At 41.9% G+C, this 22693-nt stretch overlaps 1 pseudogene across 1 annotated transcript in view; it reads right to left on the bottom strand.

The window, feature by feature from the left end:
• Positions 1 to 19984, bottom strand: part of LOC310865772 (high affinity choline transporter 1-like) — a 21252-nt pseudogene extending 1268 nt beyond the window's left edge. The window contains exons 1-6 of the transcript XR_014571063.1: positions 19143 to 19984; positions 17530 to 17643; positions 15122 to 15277; positions 9139 to 9287; positions 6604 to 6747; positions 5184 to 5337 (exon numbers count right to left, since the gene is read on the bottom strand). The product of XR_014571063.1 is annotated as a high affinity choline transporter 1-like (transcript). The remainder of the gene's footprint in view (positions 1 to 5183; positions 5338 to 6603; positions 6748 to 9138; positions 9288 to 15121; positions 15278 to 17529; positions 17644 to 19142) is intronic.
• Between the last annotated feature and the right edge of the window lie 2709 nt (positions 19985 to 22693).

Below are 22693 nucleotides of genomic sequence, written 5' to 3'. Positions count from 1 at the left end.
CAATGTATTTCTCCCATAAGCTCTTATAATAAACTTCTATCATAGAATTACAAAGTTTCAACAACTCAGCATCAACATCCTGATTGAACCAGGATTCCTCTACAACATACAGCGCCTCGCAAAAGGATTGAAAGTAGTCTGTTTTGTCTGAATTAGAAATGATACATCGAGATTTTGGAACAGTATGTGTAATATACTTTTATTTTAATGTCATCTATGTCTGATCCTCAAATTGTCTGTAGATGATATGCCATGGAACAAGTCCAGGTGTGTCTTGGGACTTTGTGTTAACATAGCCGTGTCATTTGGGTCAGTACCCCTCGTGAATATGTGGACAAAATCTGTGAGAGGCCCAAATCCAAAATGGCTACCATCAGCTATGTTGTAAATGAACTTGTCAATGTTTGACCTAGTGCTGTACAGAATATTCTTTCTGGGAGTTTTTGGGTCGAGGGATTTATAATTTATGATCTTTTGATGACTCACTTAATCCATTTTTAAACTAAAAAATGGCCATTGATAGAGCTTTCAAACAAGACTCCAAAGAGCTGCTCATGTTCATGTTGAGTGAATTTTCTGAATTAATTACATGTTATTGATTGATATTTATTGGAAAAAACCATACATTTGCAAAACAATTTCCACTTTATGCAACTAAAGGTATATAAGGCATTTAATTAGTTAGTTGGTAAGTTAGTTAATAAATGTAGATGTTGCTTTTTGTTTTTGTATTTCTAATAATTTTATTGTTTAATGAATGAAATGTCATCTGTATTTGTTGATTCTCCACACTCACTCCTCTCATCATAACTATTACTCTCATCTCATATGGAAAGAAGCCTTTGGCTTTATTGTGATAATCAATTTTTTTTACTTACTGATGTACTTTTAAAATGTCAATAAAGTCACGAGGTGTGAGCTACTGGGGTAAGGGGGGGAGGGGTGTGACACACTGGTCAGCGCTCAAAGGCTGATGTATGCTCTAGTCTAGTAAGTTATAATGGAACCGGTAAAACGTAATGTAGTTTGACTTTTCCACATGAATATCCAGGAGGTGCATGCACACATAGGAGCCAACCAGTGCCAGAGCACAGGAGGAAGTGCCCTTTTAGTGCCCATATAATTTCCGTCATTTTAGGCTATAATTCCCCCACCAGTTTCTCTAGTCTACACCATGTTCTCATTTCAATAGAGCACCGAAGTCTGACGTCAATATCGCTAGAGGGCACTTCAGTTCACAGGTTTGTGTACTTTATTTGTATTATAATCCCCATAGGGGGATCTTAGATTGCCTCTGGCCCTCATAAGAACTTTGTTTGACAAATAAACAAATCATCCCGGCGGTTTCACTCATAAGCATATCAAGAATCAACTGACTGTGAGAAAACTCTTAATGTTATTGCTGCAGGATTAGTTACATTTTCACTAGAAACAGACTGTATCAAATATGACTGACTGACTGATTGTCGTAAACGATACAGAGACACCTCCTAGAGAGCAAGCTATGGAGTGATGTCGTTTACTGGTGGATCTATGCTGGGACAAGCTGCGGGGGGGGGGGGGGGGGGGGGTGTTGGACCTTTGTCAGTTCTGCATACTTTAGCTTTAGCTGTGCAGAGATTTCTTTCTTCTTGATGAGCTCTTCTTTTCATTGCTCTCTAACTGTTTGATCAGCTCCTGTTGTATTGCCTGCTGTTGTGTCGATGTTGACCATTTGACCTCTGAGATGACCTATGACCTATTTGTAGTTTTAGATTGTAGATGCTAATCGCAATGAATACAAGAGATTATGACTTGCCCATTTGTGTGCTGTCGTTGGGTACAAAAAGTGCTCTATATAGTCTGGTAGGAAGGAGGAATGGAGAAATGTTGATGTTCCCCACTTGAAATATTGGCACATGTATGTTTAATCTGGCATATTGGTTGCCATAGTGAATTTCCACAAATACAAAAAAGAGAATGTAAAATCTACATAAGGTCTTAACTATACATAATTCTGAGACAAATGTCCAGTTTTTCTGTTTCATTTTGGCATGAGGCATTGCGGGAGATGACATAACAGGAACATGTATGGAACATTAATGCTCAATTATATGCTAAAATGTAGGAAAATCAATAGGCTAGGTGAAATTCCATGAGCACAACTTTAAGTTTTTATTTTCTAGTTTGGATGTTTGGCATCCATAGGACCTCTAATATACAGATTTTGATGATCCCAAGAACAAAAATGGTCCAAAGTCTGTTTTTTCAATGTTTTATTAGTGTATGCTATGAGACCTGTGAAATTGCTGGCTGGAGCACAAATTTAGAGATAGTCCAAATATAGCGATACCATTTGATTCTAGACAACCTCAGGTATCCAATGTCATACCACCTTGCCGGGGAGGGAGGTAAATACATAATTGATTCAAGGTTTGACTACATTTTGGCAAGGGAAAAATGGCCATAGACATTTTCCAAAAGGTCCCTTTAGCTGTCACTTCAAAAGAATGTGAATGGAAATGGGTTACATGGATACCTACAAGCCTCCCATGTACAGACATGCCAAATGTATGCCAATCTCATGCCGTTTGGGGAAAGAACCATGTTGTTTTATACATGCAGTACACATTTCCGCCTATTGTAAAATTGAGACCACTTTACTGTATCTATAGCTGTATGAGGCCACTGTACTTTATCTATAAAAAGGTGTGGACACCCCTGCACTAGTGACCACGCTAGTGCATCAGTAGACCACTCTAGTGCATGTTGAGATCACTCTAGTCCTATTTGTCACCTACATTGCTGTATGTGAGATTTTCTCTCCACATTTTGACCGATCTCTTGGGTCAGCCGTGCCGCGCTCATGAATCATTTTGTTGATCTAACCCCCAATCCAACCCTTGATTGATTGATTGATTGAAATATTTATTAACAGTTTGTAGAATTTACAGTACATTTTAAGCACAAACTCAATACAAAGATTGTTAACTGTGAGTGGACGACCCAATTAAGCATTACACTTGTTTACAACAGGGTCCACATTGTTCAATTCATCAAAAATGATGCTGAGTGCCATGCAGGGAGGCATTGGGTCACACCCATTTTGGTATGACCTGACCAGGTATCAAACCCCGACCTCCCAGGGTGGACACTCTAACCACAAGACCACTGAGCTGGTCTAGAAAGTAAATATAATATAGTATCTAGATGCAGAACAGTGGTCTCATGCAGCTATAGATAAAGTACAGTGGTCTCATACATTTATAGAAACAGTACAGTGGTCTCATACAGCTATTAAAGTGGTCTCATTTTTACAATAGGCGGAAATCACACATTTGTACGGCATGTATAAAACGACATGGTTCTTTCCCCAAACTGCATGATATTGGCATAAATGTGGCATGTCTGTACACGGGAGGCTTGTAGGTATCCATGTAACCCATTTCCATTCACATTATATTGAAGTGACAGCTAAAGGGACCTTTTGGAAAATGTCTATGGCCATTTTCCCTTGCCAAAATGTAGTGAAACATTGAATCAATTATATATTTTCCTCTCTCCCAGACAAGGTGGTATGACAAGGTCATCACAGCCTCAGCTGAGAAGAACAGTACAAATTCTACCATCAGAGGTGTTGGTTTTCTTCTGTCACCAAGAGCACTGAAAGCATGCACAACACATAAAACACACCGAACGGATAATCGCCATTGGATACCTGAGGTTGTCTAGAATCAAATGGTCTATATTTGGTCTATAAATTTGAGCATGCCACAATCTCCGAAAGACAGTCTTGCCGGTGCAATTTCGCAGGTCTCATAACATACGGGTAATAAAACATTAATAAAACACACTTTGGACCATTTGTGTTCTTGGGATCATCAAAATCTGTATATTAGAGGTCCTTATGGATGCCAAAATCCAAACTAGGGAGAAAAGAAAACATAGGGTTGTGCGCGTAGACTCCGTAGACCCCTCCTGGAGCCTCTACCCTCTGGCCCAATTTCACCTATTTACTGTATTTGCATACTTTTAGCATTTAATTGAGGATTAATGTTCCATAAATGTTCCTGTTATGTCATTATCCATCTCCCGCAATGCCTCATGCCAAAATGAAACAGATACAATTAAGTCGTTTTGTATACTCAGCACCTAAATAAAAGGCTCTAAATGTCCGTGCTGCTCCAGTCTCTTCTCCTTATGCAACTTTGATGTCCCTGCACCTGTGAAGCACCGGATCAGCCGTTTCAGGCTTGAGGCGCGTTGGTAGACTCCCTTTCTAGATATAATTATGTATAGTTAAGACCTTATGTAGATGGTCTTTTTTGCATTAGGGAAATGTATTAGGGAAACTCCCTATGTTTAAACCAACCAACATAGGGAGCTATGTTGGTTTAAAGTTAATATCTTTCACAGCCGAAAATCCAGGACGGACACAACATATGGTTAAAAAAAACATATATGGGACAATAATTAGCTCGGGGAACATCAAAAATCATTAACTAGACACCTTAAGGATTATAAAAAGGTAGGTTACAAAAATATATCTTTCGGGTGCATGGGACCCCCTCCTTCCTACCAGACTAATACTACAGATACCTGTAGTTATGTGACCGAGTAGTTCTATCTAGGGGTTTTCAACTGGTGAACGAGGGACCACCACCCTGACTTGGAACCAACCTTGGGACCACTATTGTGTTGGGTGGGGATATGGGCTAAGATTAGTGCTTTTGTAAGTCAACACTTGCTATGCATCCCATGTATATACATCCCACTGTTTCTCAACCGTTGACTACTACTGGTAAAATGTCCTAATAATAATGTCTCAACCAGACAATCCGGTGCACTTCCCCCTTCTGGAGATTCTAACTCCCATTTTCTGTTGAATTTCTTGAACTCCAACTTGTCAGTAAATGACTACATGGATGGACTCATCATAGGTCACCAGGTCATTCAGTTCACGGTTTCTCAACTAGTGGAAAGAACATCTAAAACAAATCAACAAATCCTACATTACTAAATGCATGGTCAGGGACCACATGCAATACATCCACGGACCACCAGTGGTCCACGGACCACCTGTTGAAAACCCATGATCTATACCTTTCAATAAGTAGTGCTAGGAAGAATAGCTGCTGCTATCCAATAAACAATAGGACAGTGTAGTATTGTATTGCAAACTGTATGAGCCCTTTATCTGGCACCTGTTGATGCAGCAGCTGCCCCCAGCAGTATGGGAGGGATTCCAAAGGTAGGGACGATGACGGCAGCAGCAAAGCAGGTGATCTTGGCTGTAGATGAGGACGAGGCAGACAAGGTCCTCTGGTGGAAGTTCTGAAGACCCAGGTTCCCTAAACCCTGAGAGGAGAAGAGCAGGGCCGCAAGAGTAAGGCTGGCGTTAGAGAACAAGACTAGTTTGTACATCAAATGTCTGTGATTTTTTTTTTTTTTTGTATTAGTTGCGGATTAATGTTATGTAGAGGTTGAGCAAATTGTACAGTATGATCCAAGACCCCTGTCTGAGAGTTAATATAAAATTCAACACTACATGGATGCAATCCAAAACTAAAGACTTATTTTCTGAAATCCCTGAAAACTGGCCTTTACGAACAGTAGTAATTACTGTAGGTGAAGCAGAGCCAGAGTAGAGCTGGCACTGTGTGTGCCAGCTCAGTGGCCTCAGTGTCCGCCCTGAGATTGAGAGGTCGGGTTCAATCCCTGGTCGAGTCATACGAAAGACCATGAAAATGCTGTGTGGGCCTCTCTGCTTGGCCCTCAATTGGATTGGATTAGGGTTGGATTACGGGTAAATCCCTGAAACATACTATGTCCAGGGGGTGTACTTGAACATCAAGCTGCTACATTGCTACAGAAACAGGACATCGGCAGCATGGGTTGCATGGCTCGGGAACCATTGGTTCTCAAGGCTACTGACTTACTTACGTACTGTGTGTGCATACATTGGGAATAGTCTTAGTTTGCCAGCACTTCTACAGCTGAAGTGGGCAACCTTTTTGGGGACAAGGTAGACATTTTCCAAGGCTGGTGTGATCTACCATTGCCAGACAGTGAAAACAACCACTGCTGCTATGTCTTATTATAGGCTGGCAATTATAATATTGCATTGATATGTACATCAAACAATATTGCAATAATTATTCATGTAAAAATACTGATGACAGCACTTAATCTAAGTTCCTTCCGCTTTTGAGACAAATACAGTTTCCTTTCTACATGGACGCCGTCTTTTGTCTTATGGTGACTCATTCTCATATCTCAATACTGTTGTTAGTTATACCCCTGGACCATTCATATGATGCCAGGGCCATTCCTGTGTTCATTTGCGCTGCACCGCTCCCCTGATATGATCTGTTGATCTTAACAGCACGTACTGCCGTTAAGCAAAGCAATGAACCCCCTACTGTTACAATGGACGTCCCTGTGGCCAAGAGCAGCAGAAATTGAAATTGGCACTGCACAGGCATGGAAATAGTGTATATGTGCATCAGTATGAACTATGAACATGAAGTTGGGAGTTGCTCTGAAAGAGCATGTGTTTACAACTTTACATGCATGCAGGAGCACGGCTGGACAGTGAACACCATGCTATTTCTATTACCTTACCAGCAGTAAAAAGTCATCAATCCATTTCCATGCTCTGTCCACCGGCACAGAACCAATCCAGGGACGCTGGAATGTATAGTTGACAGCTGTCTTGGTGATGTCAGAAGTGCCAGGTGCCATGAGCGTATAGGGGACACACAGCCACTGCACAGAAAGAAAGGCATTGATGAAGTGTAAAATATTAAATTTCATCCTTCCTAAAATAAAGCCTTCCTAGTTAGTCCAGCTAATACTTTCCCACTTGAACCCAATATATATATTATATAAATATATTATCAAGGGCAGTAGCTGATTTACAAGCTGTGTTGCGACACATTGTGAGCTATTTTTGCCCCAATGTCTCCCAAAGTTATCTGAATGTTCACCTATATTGGGACGCTAAGGTTCATGTGGTTAATCTCTGGTAATTAGGGTTGTCACGATCATGCAATTTTATTTGCCGGAAAAATCACAAATCATTTCTATTAAGGATTTAATTGTGTTTTTGGCATTTGAACAAATTACATTTGTTTGATTGGCTTTTAGACTTTGTAAACAGGAAATCCACAGTGCAGATGTGACAAATAGCTTAAATACACAAAACACGCTGCAGTGCTAACTCTATGAACACGCCTGAATGGATTCATGGACGAGCGCTCTGTGTTAAACCCCAGCTGCACGCTCTTTTGCTCATGCATGTATTTCGTCCGCCTTCAGTTCCAGCTTTGGCCAGTAGTGTAGGGCGGCGTCACCACTTGCCAGAACATGAACTCGGACATTTACAAGTACAAGTAATGGGAGTCATGATTTTTTGACGAGACAAGCTTGCTCCGTGGCTGTCTTCTGCCCCCCCTCCCCCCACAACACAGCCACGGAGCAAGCTTGTCCCGTCAAAACCACGTGACTCCCATTGAAAATGAATTGCAAGCTGCTCTGCTTTTATATGTGAGCCACGCCCAAAGGCCTAGATGATCCGCTACTTGAGCAATTATTATGGTGACGCCATAGACATGAAAGGGGGCTTTAGTTTAGCTCCTGCCTTTTTGACTGTAGGTGAAAAGTGCCCTCTCCGTCCTGAACTGGAATGTAGCATTTGATTTCATGTTGAAAGAATTGCCCTCTGAGCCCAGCCGCATCAGTGCATTTGCAGAGCACGGTGCCCTCTGTCGTGCACAGTGCGTGCACGACAGAATCCCTTGCATGATGCATGTCTGCTCAGGGCAGCATCTCTTGAAGGCAGTACTGTTGCAGCAGCCAGTCATCCTTCTCTTTTGTGTCTGGAATGACCTTGTCATGTCGGAAGCTGCCAAGATCATATTCATGGGGTAATGGAATGTTCTGGACTTCCGCCTGTACTTGCGTAACAAGGTTGGTGACATACCAACGTGCTGTCTAAACCCAACAAGAATCAGAAACCTTTAACCTTTAGTACAACCATGTCACCATAATAATCGCTCAAGTAGTGTCATCTTGGCCTTAAGGGCATCTCCACCAATACTGAGCAGATCGCCATGTGAATCCAGTCTTTCAGCATTCAAGTCATTGAATGAGATACTGAAGCAGTGCATAACACAACAAAGTCCAACAGACACAAAGAAGAGGACCGCAAGGGTTGGATGCAAAGACAGGGATAACAAATCCTGAGAGACAATTCCCAACCCACTCACCATGGAGACTACCACCCTCCACCATATAATAAATGGCCAGGTAGCGGATGGAAATGTGAATATGCAGAATTTAAATATATATGTTGCATGTTCAGTGTGGATAAATGTGTTCATAAATATTATTTTTATTTCACTTATTTCAAATAAATACTGTAAGTAATCCAATGGATTCAGTGTCCTATAAATCTTATAAATCGAACCAAAATTCACCAAAGATTTCACCAGGAGTTTAAATATGTCCATTTCTGGTTTAAAGTTCACCAGGAGCCAAATAGTTCACCTGGAGTTTCAATGATGTCCATGGGCCTGACTCAGACGCACGCAACAAAATGACAAGCCCTGATCTGGGAACTGAAGCTGGAACCAGCAGCACCCGCTTAGAATGTTATCAATGCAATCGAGCCAGCAGGCTCATCTGGAGCCTACTGGCTGCGATTAGGAAACACGGAAGTGAAATTACTGCTGCCGAAGCGAAAACATTGTGAAACTGACTTACACTAAAGCCTGTACCGGCTTTAGTTTAGACATACTATTGGTCCGACTGTCATTAGACCGACAACCTACCTCAAACCCTAACCTAACCCTAACCGCAAGCACGGAGCAGCGCATGTTCAACCGCATGTTCGACCGTTGTTTCCGCATGTCGGTCCGTTGGTGTGTCTTATCTGCGTCCATCCCGATTTACGTGGCCGGTTAAGACTGATGAGGTTAGGGGACTTGGCTGTTTAAGACTGAGGTTAGAGTTAGGGTTAGTGATTGTCGGACAACGTGACCAACGCCACGTCGGACGTCTCCACGTTTCCTACTGTAAGTAACCTACTGGTGATATAAGTCCTGACAAGCCCTAATCTGGGAAATTAAGCAGGAACCAGGAAGAGAATGTACTCACCAGGCTGACGAAGATGAGGATGAGTTGTATGATGTCTGTATAAGCCACAGAGTAAAGACCTCCCAGCAGGGTGTAGGTAATGGCCACTGCCGCAGAAATCCAAATGCTTACAGTGTACGGCAAGTCCAGAATCACACTCATTGTGACACCTAGGGAAAAACACACATTCCACAATACATTGAGGTTGACATGAGAACGTTGGGACACTCCGCTGATGATATGATCCAGAATGAATTGTGATGAGTAATGCACATGCATAGTCATGCATGCGTGCTTACTAGGTATTGGACAAGACAATGAGTGTGCAATCTGTCGGCAGTCTGTGGTGTTCTGCATGTTATCTGTACAGTATGCATTATGTTGTTTAACAGCATAATGGGACAATACTGTACGTCTGTCCTATCCTATGATCATGAATTGCTTAAAACTGTATATTTTGACATTTTTATTTTGTATCATTGTCTGTTGTACTGTTGTGTTGTCCAGTTGTTTGAGGGTTGAATGTTTAATGGACCATAATAGAAATTGGACCAATTGAAGCCAATGGCTTCTTTGTGTGTCATCCATTTGCCGTCTTTTTAATTTGTCAAAATATTCAATCAATATCAGAGGATTGTGTTTCACTTAACCCATTAAAACCAGGAAAGCATCTGTGTGATTTTAGATAATTGCGTTGGCTATTCAAAAGTAGCAGATGGGTATACAAGCATACATTGAACATTTTTGGAAATATTGAAAGAGTGAGAAGTAATGATTTAGAAAGCATTTGTAGAATCGGCCTGAGGTCTTAATGTGTTAAAAGACTGTGGGCTTGAAATGTAAGCTTGGACCACCAGAATGTATTTTTTGTTTTCTACCTGAAATGGTCAACGAAGCTTGAACATTGCATGAAAATACAGTGAGGTCTCAAATGTCAAATGTTCCCAAATTCTTCCTGGTAAGATGTTGCCAGGCAAAAAGTAGGCTAGGCCTACTGTAACGGAAAGTGTCTATTTTTCATTTGGAGGATTACAAGAGTTCACCCGGCTCTTGCTGTGTTTTTCTTTTCAGGTAATAGGATTTGGGGCCCAAGCTTCAAGAGTTTCAGTCAGTGAGGATTACAAGACATCAGTGAGTCATTTATCACTTCTAATAAGGACTGCAGTACATTATGCTGCCTGATAGCGTGATGGACAGGCTTGCTTCCTTGTTTTCCAACAAAGCAACAGCTAGTTTCAAAGGTTGGTGAAATAGTACAGTGTCTGAACTTACAGTTCGAAGGCTGTTAAGCTCTTGAGTTATGTGCTGTTCAGCATGTTAACGGTAATGTCACCACTGAGTAGTTGTAAATCCTAATTCATACGCTGTGAGCCTAGCTGTGGCTCATGGCTGATGGCTGATGGCTCATAGCTCATGACTTAGGGCTCAATTATACAGAGCTATGAGCTATGATCTACGGGGCAGGGGTTTTCAACAGGTGGTCCGTGGACCACTGGTGGAAGGTATTGCATGTGTGCAGGGACCTTTAGAGTCTCAAGAAGGGTAAGTGTACCAGCTTGCCTGATTGAGTCATCATTATTAGTCAGGCAGGAAATTGACATGATAGTTCATGGCCATGGGAAGATATTTACAGTAGGAGGAGCTGAACATTCAGTAAGGGGTGTGCACGCATGCACATTTTTTTAATATATATTTTTGATCCCACGATTTTGTAACCCATTTTTCACCCCTGTGTCAATCATCTAATGTGATCCTGGGCTCTACACACCCTCCACCAACCTAGTCCCCATATATGGGGGACAAGGGGAGAGCAACGGACTTGAACACATGCTTCCTTCATGCCTGAGTGTCCAAGTTGCTCCTTTACACCTGACAGGGGGGAGTTTCCCTGGTTGGACGTAGCGCGTGGAAGGAACACGTTATTCCAACCAGTTCCTTTCCCCTCCATCAGGCGCCCCGGCTGGCCAGGGGGAGGCAGTTTAGTGACCAGGATTACTGCATGTTTTTTGTGAGGGTACCTACCCTAGGGGACACGGGGAGAACATGCAAACTCCACACAGAAAGGCCCTTTCGCCAACCCCGCCTTCGGGTGTGGGCACTGATGACGCGGAGGAGGAAACACGCCGCCAGCACCCACAGCGTCCCGAGCGGGAATCGAACCCAGGACCTTCTAGCTGTGAGGCGACAGCACTACCAACTGTGCCACCGTGCCCCCATTTTTGCACATTTTCACATCTCCACACGCATGAGCAAACTGACACAGGCAATTAACCAGGATAAGATGCCGATACTGTGATACAGCATATTTATTAGGCCTAGTAACAATAATCTGTTTAGATTAAAATTATTATAATTATTCCCCTCATGTCCGAGGTTATGCCTGGGGGGAGGGGGTGCTCCAGCACCCCTACTTCCCTCAGCCATGTCATAGTTTAGTTGGTGATACAAGTGTGAAATGTGGCACAGATGACCTTTCGTATAACCCAAATTGATAACCTTGTGCCATGCAGAATTCCTACATTTTCAAGATCGCCGCCAGTAGCAGCCATTATAGAAAATGTAAAACTTGAAAAACTTTGAATTTATTGAGCCACTAGGAGGCCACAATAACCTATCTGACCTGTGCTCAGAGGAGCTTTTTCTAGTCTGTATTTCTATTTTCATCTGATTCTGGGAGCAAACATTCAGCGAAAATAGCAGATCTACAAGCTCACAACGTGTAACAAACGCGATCTGAGAGCTTGTACATAGATAGTCTGTCTATGTACTATGTAGTATACTGTAATATAGGGTTTAACAACCCTGATATTCGACCACCACGACTAGTGCAGCAGCACAGAGGAAAATAATAATAATATAATATTTTTATTTGTTAATACAGCTTTGAATACCTCAGTAAATGAAACGAAATATTAGGATGGGACATGTCAAAAATGTTCTTGTTAGAAATGTTACATGACTTCTTTTATTGTCTGCGGGTACTCCATCCTGCCCTGAAAAGCATCTAAATTATACCTGCTTTTAGGTCAGAGTAGTTTTTTCTAATGATAGATTTGACCTCCCCTCTCAGTCAGAACTGCAGACTCACTCCCCCCCAATGTTCCGCCGCAGTCTGAAAATTAACCTTCAGACTCCATCTCACCCCTAGCACTCCTCATTCTTTATATCGCCTATTATTTATTGTTCAAATATGTTATTTAGACATACTGGTTGCTTGGCCATAAATGCTAAGACAGATACTAGGTTTGTGTTGTTTTTAAACACTACATTGTTTCCTTATACTCTACTTATGTGACCATTTGTTTCACACCAAAAAATATTTAATTTTTTATATATATATATATATATATATATATATATATATATATATATCCACGCAAGTCAATGTTGTTAGGCAACGGTTTCGGTTGTGTGTGATGTCAGACCAGAGCTCAATCAGCGAGAGAGAGGGGAATAGGGAGAAAGAGAGAGCCTATTTCTCCCACGCAATAACCTGGCCAATGCTCGGTACAGAAAGCCTGAATTTGCTGACAACGCATTGCAAACTGATGTCTTGTTGTAAACCTCACTGACTGAAACTCTTGAAGCTTGGGTCCCAAATCCTATTACCTAAAAAGAAAAGAAAAACGCAGCAAAACCAGGGTTCAACTCTTCTAATCCTGTAAATGGAAACTGGCCACTTTCCATAACAGTAGGCCTACTTGTTGCCTGGCAACATCTTATCAGGAAGAATTTTGGAACATTTGACCTGAAATTGCTTTCAATTTACAAGCTTCATTGGCAATTTAAGGTACGAAAACATATATTCTGGTGGTGATTTTAGACTACACTTTTCTGAAGCTACATTTCACCCACCACTCTGGAAAGAAAAAGAGTTGCATGGAAAATGGAAAAAAAGGAGAGAGAGAGGCTGAATACAGGTGGTGAAAAAAGAATATCCATGTTAATTAGAACATATAAAGACATATAAAGAGATACTTTATAATAAGTAGTCATGAAGTCAGACCTGAATTTCAACTGCCACTGAAAGACTATGTATGTTTGGTTTCGGAAAAACTTGCTTTCATCTTCAGTAGACTCAACTACTATAACAGTGTCTTTACAGGTCTACCCAAAACAAAAATCGATCAGGCAGCTGCAGTTGATTCAGAATTCTCGAGTTGAGTCGAGAACAGATCTTTACACTGGCAAACTAGAAAAAGTGCTCCTCGGGGCACAGGTCTCCACCAGGTGTTGTGATGTTTTTGTTTTTGTTTTTTTACAATAATCTGTCGTCTGGTGGTTGTATAACAGGGCAATACAATTTAATATTTAACACCTAACAGTGTATTCATAATGTGTAGTAGAGCGCATACAAAGTTGTACACAGATCGGTGCGTAAATCACACGGAAATCACACGCTGTGTTCAAGATTTGAGGCATTTTCTTCAATATGGACCAATCCTGCAAACTTTGGAAGGCAATCTTAGCCACCCTTTGTCAAGTCCCGCCCGTGGTTGTGCCCCTCTTCGCAGCCATTGGTTGCTGTTTCGTGGTCGGACAAAAATCCTTTCTCTCCATCCACTACCATTGAAATAACATGTTTTTCAGTTGCTTCGTATTGATATTCTGTGTGTTCAATTCTTATTTTAAACTTGCTGTCAGTAAAAAGGAACATCACAGGCGCAGCACGGTGACTGGGCATATCATGTTTGTTTTTAGTCTTTTCCAAAAATGATGTTATAGCAAATTCAACATAAACAAGGCGGAACCAGGGCGGAACAAGTCAGAAAGAGCCTGCTGGTTAGTCAGTCAGGGGCCAATCAGAAGTCTGACAAAGGGTGAATTGTGATGGAATATGGTGAAGTGGACAGGTCCGTATTGATCACGACTGTAGAGATAGTGCATATATCGATTTGTGTAATGTATGGATAAAATCTCTACAAGTAATGTGTTTTGCAAAAATCTGCCTCGCGGTGGCGCTATAACATTTTGCACAGTTTGGCATCGACCAGGCCAACGGTGCCGGAGATTAGCTGTACACAGATGGATGGACGTATGGACGGACACACAATGACAGAGAGCAAAACATACTCTCTCTCCCCATGCCTTCGGGGAGAGCTTAATAAAGCACTGAATGGTTTAGGGCCAAAATACATTTCTGGTCTTGTGCTACACCATGAACCATCCTTAGCTCTCAGGATGTCGGGGACAGGTCAGCTTTACTGCACGTCCCCAGAGTCTAAATGTGAACAAGCAGCGTTCCGTTTTTATGCACCACATATATGGAACAAACTCCCAGAAAACTGTCGGCCAGCTACAATTTGTTATTACCAGTTGTTTTTCAATCAAAACCTTAATGTTGCCTTTTATGTTTCGGCTTTATTTCAACTTATTCGTATTTTCTATCCTCTTAAGCCTTTCATAATTGTTTGTAATTGTATTTTGTGTAATGCACTAGAATTGCCTTTAAAGTAAAGCTTTAAAGTGCTTTAAAGCTCTACAGATAAACTGCCTTCAAGCCCATGCTGCTGATATCATAAGAGTATAATACTGCAGCAGACCAGATGACACACACACACACACACACACGCACACACGCACGCACGCACGCACACACGCACGCACGCACGCACGCACGCACGCACGCACGCACGCACGCACGCACGCACGCACGCACGCACGCACAGGGTGTTTCATGATAGCAAGGATTATCACATCCGTGCATAGAAGTGTAACCCTGGTTTAAGCCTATGCTATCCAGTGGTTCTTCTTGTTACAGCCAGAGGAAATTTCATTTCAATCTAATCATATGATTAGACAAAAGGTAATATTACACTCAAAGCTCAACACTAGTATTATATCATATGATACGATACATCACATGCACATACCCATGCCTACACACTTTTATATAACAAAAACAGATGTATGCATAATATTGCATATACAATTGTATGCTCATGCTCACACACACACGAACCCATACAATCTGTGTTGCACTTACTGATAGTCACATCCTTACCTAAGCCTATAAGTGTTCCTGCCACCCACATAATTTCTGATGCGAGTGCGGCCAGTGACAGAGCGGCTGTCGGTACTTTTCCATACTTGATCTGGAAAGGGTCCATCATGGTGACGTATTTCCTGTCTCTCATCGGCTTGGCGAAGAAAAGTCCACCTCAAACACAAAGCAGATATAGACTGATTTGAGACATGCTTATTATATGCTATATTTGGACTGTTTATTGGTCATTCCGGCGTTTTTGTTTTGTTTTTTTGCACATGGCATTCAAAGTTCACCTCACCACAAACCCAGAACAGAGAATGAAAGCTTGGTTTATTACTTCGATCTATTTAGGAATTATTATAGTACAGTCATATCAGCAACAATAATAATAATAAAGTTGAGGGTTTGTGTGATTTTATTAGAAATATGATATAAATACTCATTACCACAGATTGCATTTAATGAAAAACTGTATATCTGTTATTATCTTTGGTTGTAGCTTGTAGGACATATTTGTTATTTGTATTATACTAATTCTAATCTTTTTATCATTCTTATTATGTTGCTTTTTTTTGAGTGATGCAACCACTCCTATAGACAGCTATGTGTGTCCCTGGGTCTGTCCCTGGGTCTGTCTGTCCAAGCACGAAAATAGCGTTATAGCGTTTGTTCACCACCAAGTGTCACTGTTGCTCAGCCTAACACACAGACACACACAGGCCAGGGAGGATGGCTTGTACAGTACAGTACAGTACAGTACAGTACAGTACAGTACAGTACAGTACAGTACAGTACAGTACAGTACAGTACAGTACAGTACAGTACAGTACAGTACCACTCAATTCAGACGGGTCTGATTTGATTGGTTTATTAGGAAAAGACTGTAGAATGTGTTAAGAATTATTTCCATTTTAGCGCAATCCCCCCCTCTCAATAACACACTTGTAATGGAACTGTAAAAGTCAGTTTGGTTCCATTTGTAGCATACACTGTGTTTGGGTGAAACACTGTAGATAAAATGGTTTGCTGTTAACAACAGTCCATAGTATTTGGTATACAGTCTGCTACACAGTGTGTCTGATATTGAGGGCCTCCTGTATGTGGATGGTCCTGTTTATCTACTTGTGCTTTTCCTTGGGGGGGGGGGGGGGGGCACCCCTCAAGTGTGGTTTTTACAGCATTCCAAAAGTAAGATCTATCCTTTAAGTAGCCTACCGTCATGCTATTTCGTAAACATCTTTCCAGAATTACCCCTCTGTGCGTACAGTACACAATAAAATCATCAGTGTTCATTTATCCATTTTGTTACATTTGTACATTCTCAGAGTCAAATTACTCAGGATTTGCATGTATGGCAGGGGTGGATTCTGTGGGATAATATTGGATAACCCTGGCGAATGCTACTATATGCACACACAGATGCACTGCGAATAGTATACAGTGCTAACAGCCTAACCCTAGCATTCTTGGTGCCATCATGTTCTATTCTAGGATGCTGTGAACATATACCAACATACGGAAGCAAGATCAACGCAGTCCAGTTGCCTTGCACTTTACAGAATTACTGCACGGTGTATCATCTTTGAGATAAGTACTAGTTACTAGGTTGCCAAGATACCAAGAAGGGGAGTCAACACTGATGATAATATTGCTCAGCAGAGGTTATTACTTACACACATGACTGTATACAAACCATGTCTCCAAAGGTTTTTAACCATGAAAATGAAATAAAACAATTCTTGTGAATGTTTACTCTAACTAAGAAGTATATCTGGGTTATTTATTGTTACTTTTTCCGAAAAAGTTACCACTCCTTTGGCCACGTAAACCTACGTACAATTTATATATAGTATACCTAATGCAGTAATGACTACTGATTGCACCTTTGTGCACCATTGTGAGCGCACCTGCATCCACTCTTGGAGTGACATCATGTAGCAGGTGACGAGTCTGTATATGGGCGGACTGAACAGGTACTTTTTAATTTACCTGATGAAGCTCTACCATGGATCAAAACGTCAGATCTTTTTGTTTATGAAGAAGTCTAATCCATCGCTTGCTGTGCAGTTTCTGTCCTTAGAAATGTTGTTATTTTCTACCCATTAAGAGAGACAGGACCACAAGGCTATCATTGATATCATAAGATGTCAAGTTACTTTTCCTTCTTTCTTTTCTTTTACTTATTTTATTTCAGTATTTTAAGTAAAAGAATCACACCCATGTGAAGTAAGTGGTGCAACTCCGTGTTGCACCACTGAGAAATGACAGCGTTACCGTGTGGGGGTCCCTCTACTGTACCCTCTACTGTACTGTACTGTACTCTCACTGTACTATACTGGCACACCTGAAATCAGTTAATATGTGCGTGTGTGTTTGTGTGTGTTAGGTTGGTAGTGACAATACATTTTTTTGTTGATACATACCAATAATAAAACACATGGTTGCTGAGAGTGGCATGACTGCCCAGACTAGTCCCATAGAGGGGTTGTACACTGCCTCCGTTGTGCCTACAATGAAGCCTCCTCCAACCCAGGTAGCTGTACACACACACACACACACACACACACACACACACACACACACACACACACACACACACACACACACACACACACCAAAGAGGCAAACAGGGTCACATTCACATACCAAAACACACTAATAGAGCCAAGTTACGTAACCCCGTATGGGGCCAACCATTAAAAATGGTTGGCACCTGCTTGGACATGAGATAGCCATCGATCACTCTTATGTAGCACTCATATTTGGTCAGATATAATAAAAACGTGAATATTGTAATGTATTACGACAAAACAAAATACTTTTTTTTCTCCAAATGTTGACTTTGCATTGTACATTGTACATCTCAATATTTTAAAATTATTATAAAGAGTTGAAACCAAGTGGGTGATGCTATCACATAAAATGAGCAAGTAATAATAAGCTCATGCACATTCACAGGTAGGGCTGATGCAGGTTAACCAGATCACGAGGTAAAATAGGATATAAAAGTTTGCATTGAGGCACTGTGCTCTTTAAATATTAGCAGCCACTGAAAATGTCTTTGAATTGTTGCTGCAACACTGCCAACATAAAACAATGGTTTTGATTGGTCTGTATAATCAGGAAGTGTGTGGCAAAACCTTGAAGGACGTCAGGTCAGGCCAATCACTGGTTCTCTGTCAAGTGCTCTGTGACATATTGAATTTCACATTTTCATAATAAGGGTGCTAAACCAAAAACACTATTTACAAAACGGCATTATGATTTTTTTCCATGGAGTCTTTTAATAGACACATTTGCTTAGTACATTTTTTTCTATAGGTGTTTGAAGCACTGCCCTGCATGTGTGCTGTCCCATTTTAACAAAAAGGTGTTTAGTCAATATTTCAAATAAATTAGGACACTTTAATTAAGTGTTAATAGTGTGTGTGTGTGTGTGTGTGTGTGTGTGTGTGTGTGTGTGTGTGTGTGTGTGTGTGTGTGTGTGTGTGTGTGTGTGTGTGTGTGTGTGTGCGCGCGCGCGCGCATGTGTGTTTGAATATGATGGCAGATCATGGCACTGTATTTTAATTTGCAATTTGCTTAATGGGGCTTTTGGAGTGGGTTACACACGGTTTTGTGCACGCACGCACGTGCACGGACAGACATACTCTCACACATCTTGCTCCCTCCCCTTCTCTCTCACACGCACACGCGCGCGCACACACACACACACACACACACACACACACATACAGGAAAGAGAAGGTACTGTTAGGAAATGCAGTTGAATAGCATGAATAAGCCCTTACAGTCGACCAGTGTATTCATGCTATAGCGCTCTTCACTAATTGCCGCCAACGTGAGATAATACACAATAGGGGTCCTGGAATGTTACTGCCTATGTTACCGTATAGGATCTTAATATGTCAGAGATCCTTTATCCGCGATCAAACATAATTGGATTTAACCGGCTTTTTGGTGGGCTCCTGCATGGCATTTTCTACCTCAAAACGGGTCCCTAAAAGACGAGATTCTGTTCGTTCCATCCACTTACCGGTCATGGTAAAAATCCCCACCACCAGGTTGATGCCCCGGTTACCCAGCAAAGCCATCTCCGTCTCGTCACCCTTGGTTTTCTTCGCTTCCCTCTTGGACTTGAACGATGCCCAGATGCCGGTTGCGAGGACCAGCAGGTAGAAGAGCAACATTACCACCACTCCGGGGACGTTCAGAGCCATGATGTAGCCTATATATGTCCACCTTCCTTTCACTAGACTTGAATGAAACGTCCTTCCCGGCAGCTCCGCGGCAGCTGACTGTGTGTGTCTGTGGCAATGCTCTCAGTCTGACTACGCACCACGTTGTCGCATTCCGTCGACTGAGTCACATAACCTTCGATTCGGCGAAGCAAAGACTGCGGCTGTGCCCGCAGTAGATTAATAGACCACACCTCGGTTCAATCCGTTATGACCACCCTGTTATTCGTCTCCGCAGGGATCCTAGAATCTGATTCCAGGGCGCACAGTAGCCTTGACTACCAGATGAATGAATTGCGCACCAATCAATTCAATAGCCTCTCCTCGCTTGGCGCATTGCCAGGATTTGTAAACGGGTGCCTGGGCAGTGGGCATACCATACCATTAATGCTGAACGTGACGCCTGTGAAACACAAGACCTTTCATTCGCAAGCAGGTCGCCGCCGCCGTTGACATACGCTAAGAATAAAAGGCATTTTCCGACGCAGCGATGGGTATTTTTAGCGTTCACTTTAGACACGCCATTGCTCGGTTTCTCCCCGTCCTTGGCTCAAGGGCGAATTCTTGTTTTTAATCCGGATGTTCCGTAGATTAACATTGGACCGTGCAGCTGTTAATCTAGGTCACCGAAAGATGCATGGTGGTGGCCTATTGAATTCCATAACGCAGGGTCTGGTCTGGATGAGAATCATGAGATGAGACCGAGAGAGAGATCAGGGAGGAGGAGTAGGAGAGCACAGGAACAGGTGATACGCCACCTAAGGATGGATAATGAATGAGATGCTGCAGGAAGCCTCTGACGCCTCTGGGTCTACTAATCACGAGGAAGAGGAACCGGTGTGCTATATGCTTTAACCTGAACGCTGAGCGTGAACAAAATGGTAACATTCGGTTACATTTGTTCACGCTCGAGGCTACACATAATGTTAACACTGAGGATTATTACCATGTAGCCTAAAGGACCGATGAAACGAGACGAGGCCACAGGAGATAACAATATCCATTTTATTGAGAAATTGCTGCTATTCCATTATCAAATAAGATTATTTTTCCCTGAGTCGGTTCTATGGCCATTTATTTAATTACATGGTCTCAGTCCAGTCACACAATAAATAGCTGCCTCTCTTGTCAATCCACATCGATCGATCTCTCCTGTCAGGAGTGAGCTATGTTAAGTGCTGCCTGCCAATAATACATCACAGCAAACTCTTACTCTGGCTCAGATTTAAGAAAATAGTTACTTACTTTGCAGATTTAGATTATTAATACAAACTATAGGGACCTCATATGGCTACTTCAGTATAGCTATATGCAGTTTTGAAATACCAGCTTTTACCTTCCTTCCTTTGGAGGATTGGTGCTGAACTGCTGATCACCACCCCCTCCTTTCTACCATGAAATGTTTGCTAATGAGTTGACCAACCTCCACGGGGGGTTTGATACTAATCAACCACCATTCATGCATCCTTCCAGGGGCATGGTGATAAATGGCGCGTTTTATAGTGGCTTTAACCCGAAGCGCTTTACATTACATTCACCCATTTATATATGCCAATGTCAGAGGACACAAAGCAAGACTCCAACCTGCTCATCAGGGGGGAGGGGGGAAGTGTCTTGCTCAAGGACACTTTGACAATAACGGACGGACAGACGGTAGGGGGGGGGGGGGGGGTCAAACTGGGAACATCAGATTCCCAAGTGGCCTGGCCTTGTCAGGGTGGGTGTAGAACAGGACCAAACACAGGACAAACTTCTCAAGCCTCATTTACACTGGCAAATAAGTCTAAATGAGTTTAAATAAGTCTAAATGCAGACAGGGCACATGGAATCAGATTTGTACAAATGTGACCCGAGTCACACTATTCAGAAGTGGTTTCAAATCTGATTTGAGGAGATCCATCTCAGTCTGAATGCAACAACCTGATCTAAATCACATTCCATGTGACTTGTTTGTGTTTAGACTTATTTAAACAAATCAGATTCCAATATGGATGTGGCACAGATCTAATTCAGGCTGGATTTCGCTGCCAGTCTGAACACAGATCTGTGACAGATCCGATCTGGTCACTTGCAAATGCAGTGTGAATGGTTTTGATTGATTGATTGAAATATTTATTATTGTTATCTGTTATTAATTGTAGAATTTACAGTACATTTTAAGCACAAACTCAATACAAAGACTGTCAACTGTGAGTGGACGACCCAATTAAGCATTACACTTGTTTACAACAGGGTCCACATTGTTCAATTCATCAAAACATTTAAAGACATACAAACATTTAGAGACATACAAATAGACATTTCTATGTAGCTAAAGAACAGAACAGGAATTCATCATATGGGAAGCAAAAAAGGGAAAAGATACAATATACAGTGAGGGAAAATGGGGTGGGGGGGATTCAGATTTTACAGAGGCCAGTTTCGAATTGCAGCCATCCGTAGGTGCCCTTTGAGAGCGGTTTTGAAGGAGTCAAGGGATTCACATGTCTTAATGACTGTTGGTAGGGCGTTCCACATTTTGGTGGCATAGGAGCGAAAAGAATTTTAGTCCCTTGTTTGTGCCGAATCTGGGTTGTACATGGTTTGTTGCACTCCCTCTGGTGTTCAGGGCGGTGGTCAGGGCAAAAGATCAGATTTGAGAAATAAATCAGATTTTAATCAGATTTGACTGGATGTGACTGCAGTCTAAATGGGGCCCAGGTACTTGCATCATCTAACAGAAATGTACAGGCAGACAAGAACAAACCGAAGGGACCTAAGTAGGCACAGGTGAACTCAAAAGTTCAATCAATACAGGACTGAACGAGACTGACAGAATACTTTCTGAATAACTCAAAATAGAGTGTGAAAAGACAACACAGGTAATAATCTACAAGGGCAAGGGCAGAAGAATGTTACAACAAAATAAGATACGCAAGAAACACCATGGGAAAGAAGAGACTAACAGAAATACAACCTACCTGAACAAAGAGCTACAGAACTAAATGACCAGGAAACCAAAATTAAACACAGAAACAGGGACCAAGAACACAAGAGAAATATGATACATCCAATTTGATAAATAATACTATTCAAGTCCAAAAGCTGAGGAGTGGGCTATGACAGCATTTTCTGCTCAGGGGTACAGTGGCCGAATGGGAACAGTTCGATCCCGGGGTCCCCCAGAGTTAATGTTGAAGTGTCCTTGAGCAAGACTCTGAACCCCTAATTTCTCCCGATGTGCAGGTGCATGGTTGCATGGTTTCCTCTGCCATCCGTGTGTGAATGGGTGAATGTTATGCACAATCTATGTATAGTGCTTTGGATAAAAGCACCATATAAATGCAGCATTTACCACTGCCAATTGGGG

Source organism: Protomyctophum parallelum (genome assembly GCF_964188405.1).
Source record: "Protomyctophum parallelum genome assembly, chromosome: 10".
Lineage (NCBI taxonomy): Eukaryota > Metazoa > Chordata > Actinopteri > Myctophiformes > Myctophidae > Protomyctophum > Protomyctophum parallelum.
Note: the sequence above shows the minus strand (reverse complement) of the source record. Positions and strands in the feature narration are given on the sequence as shown.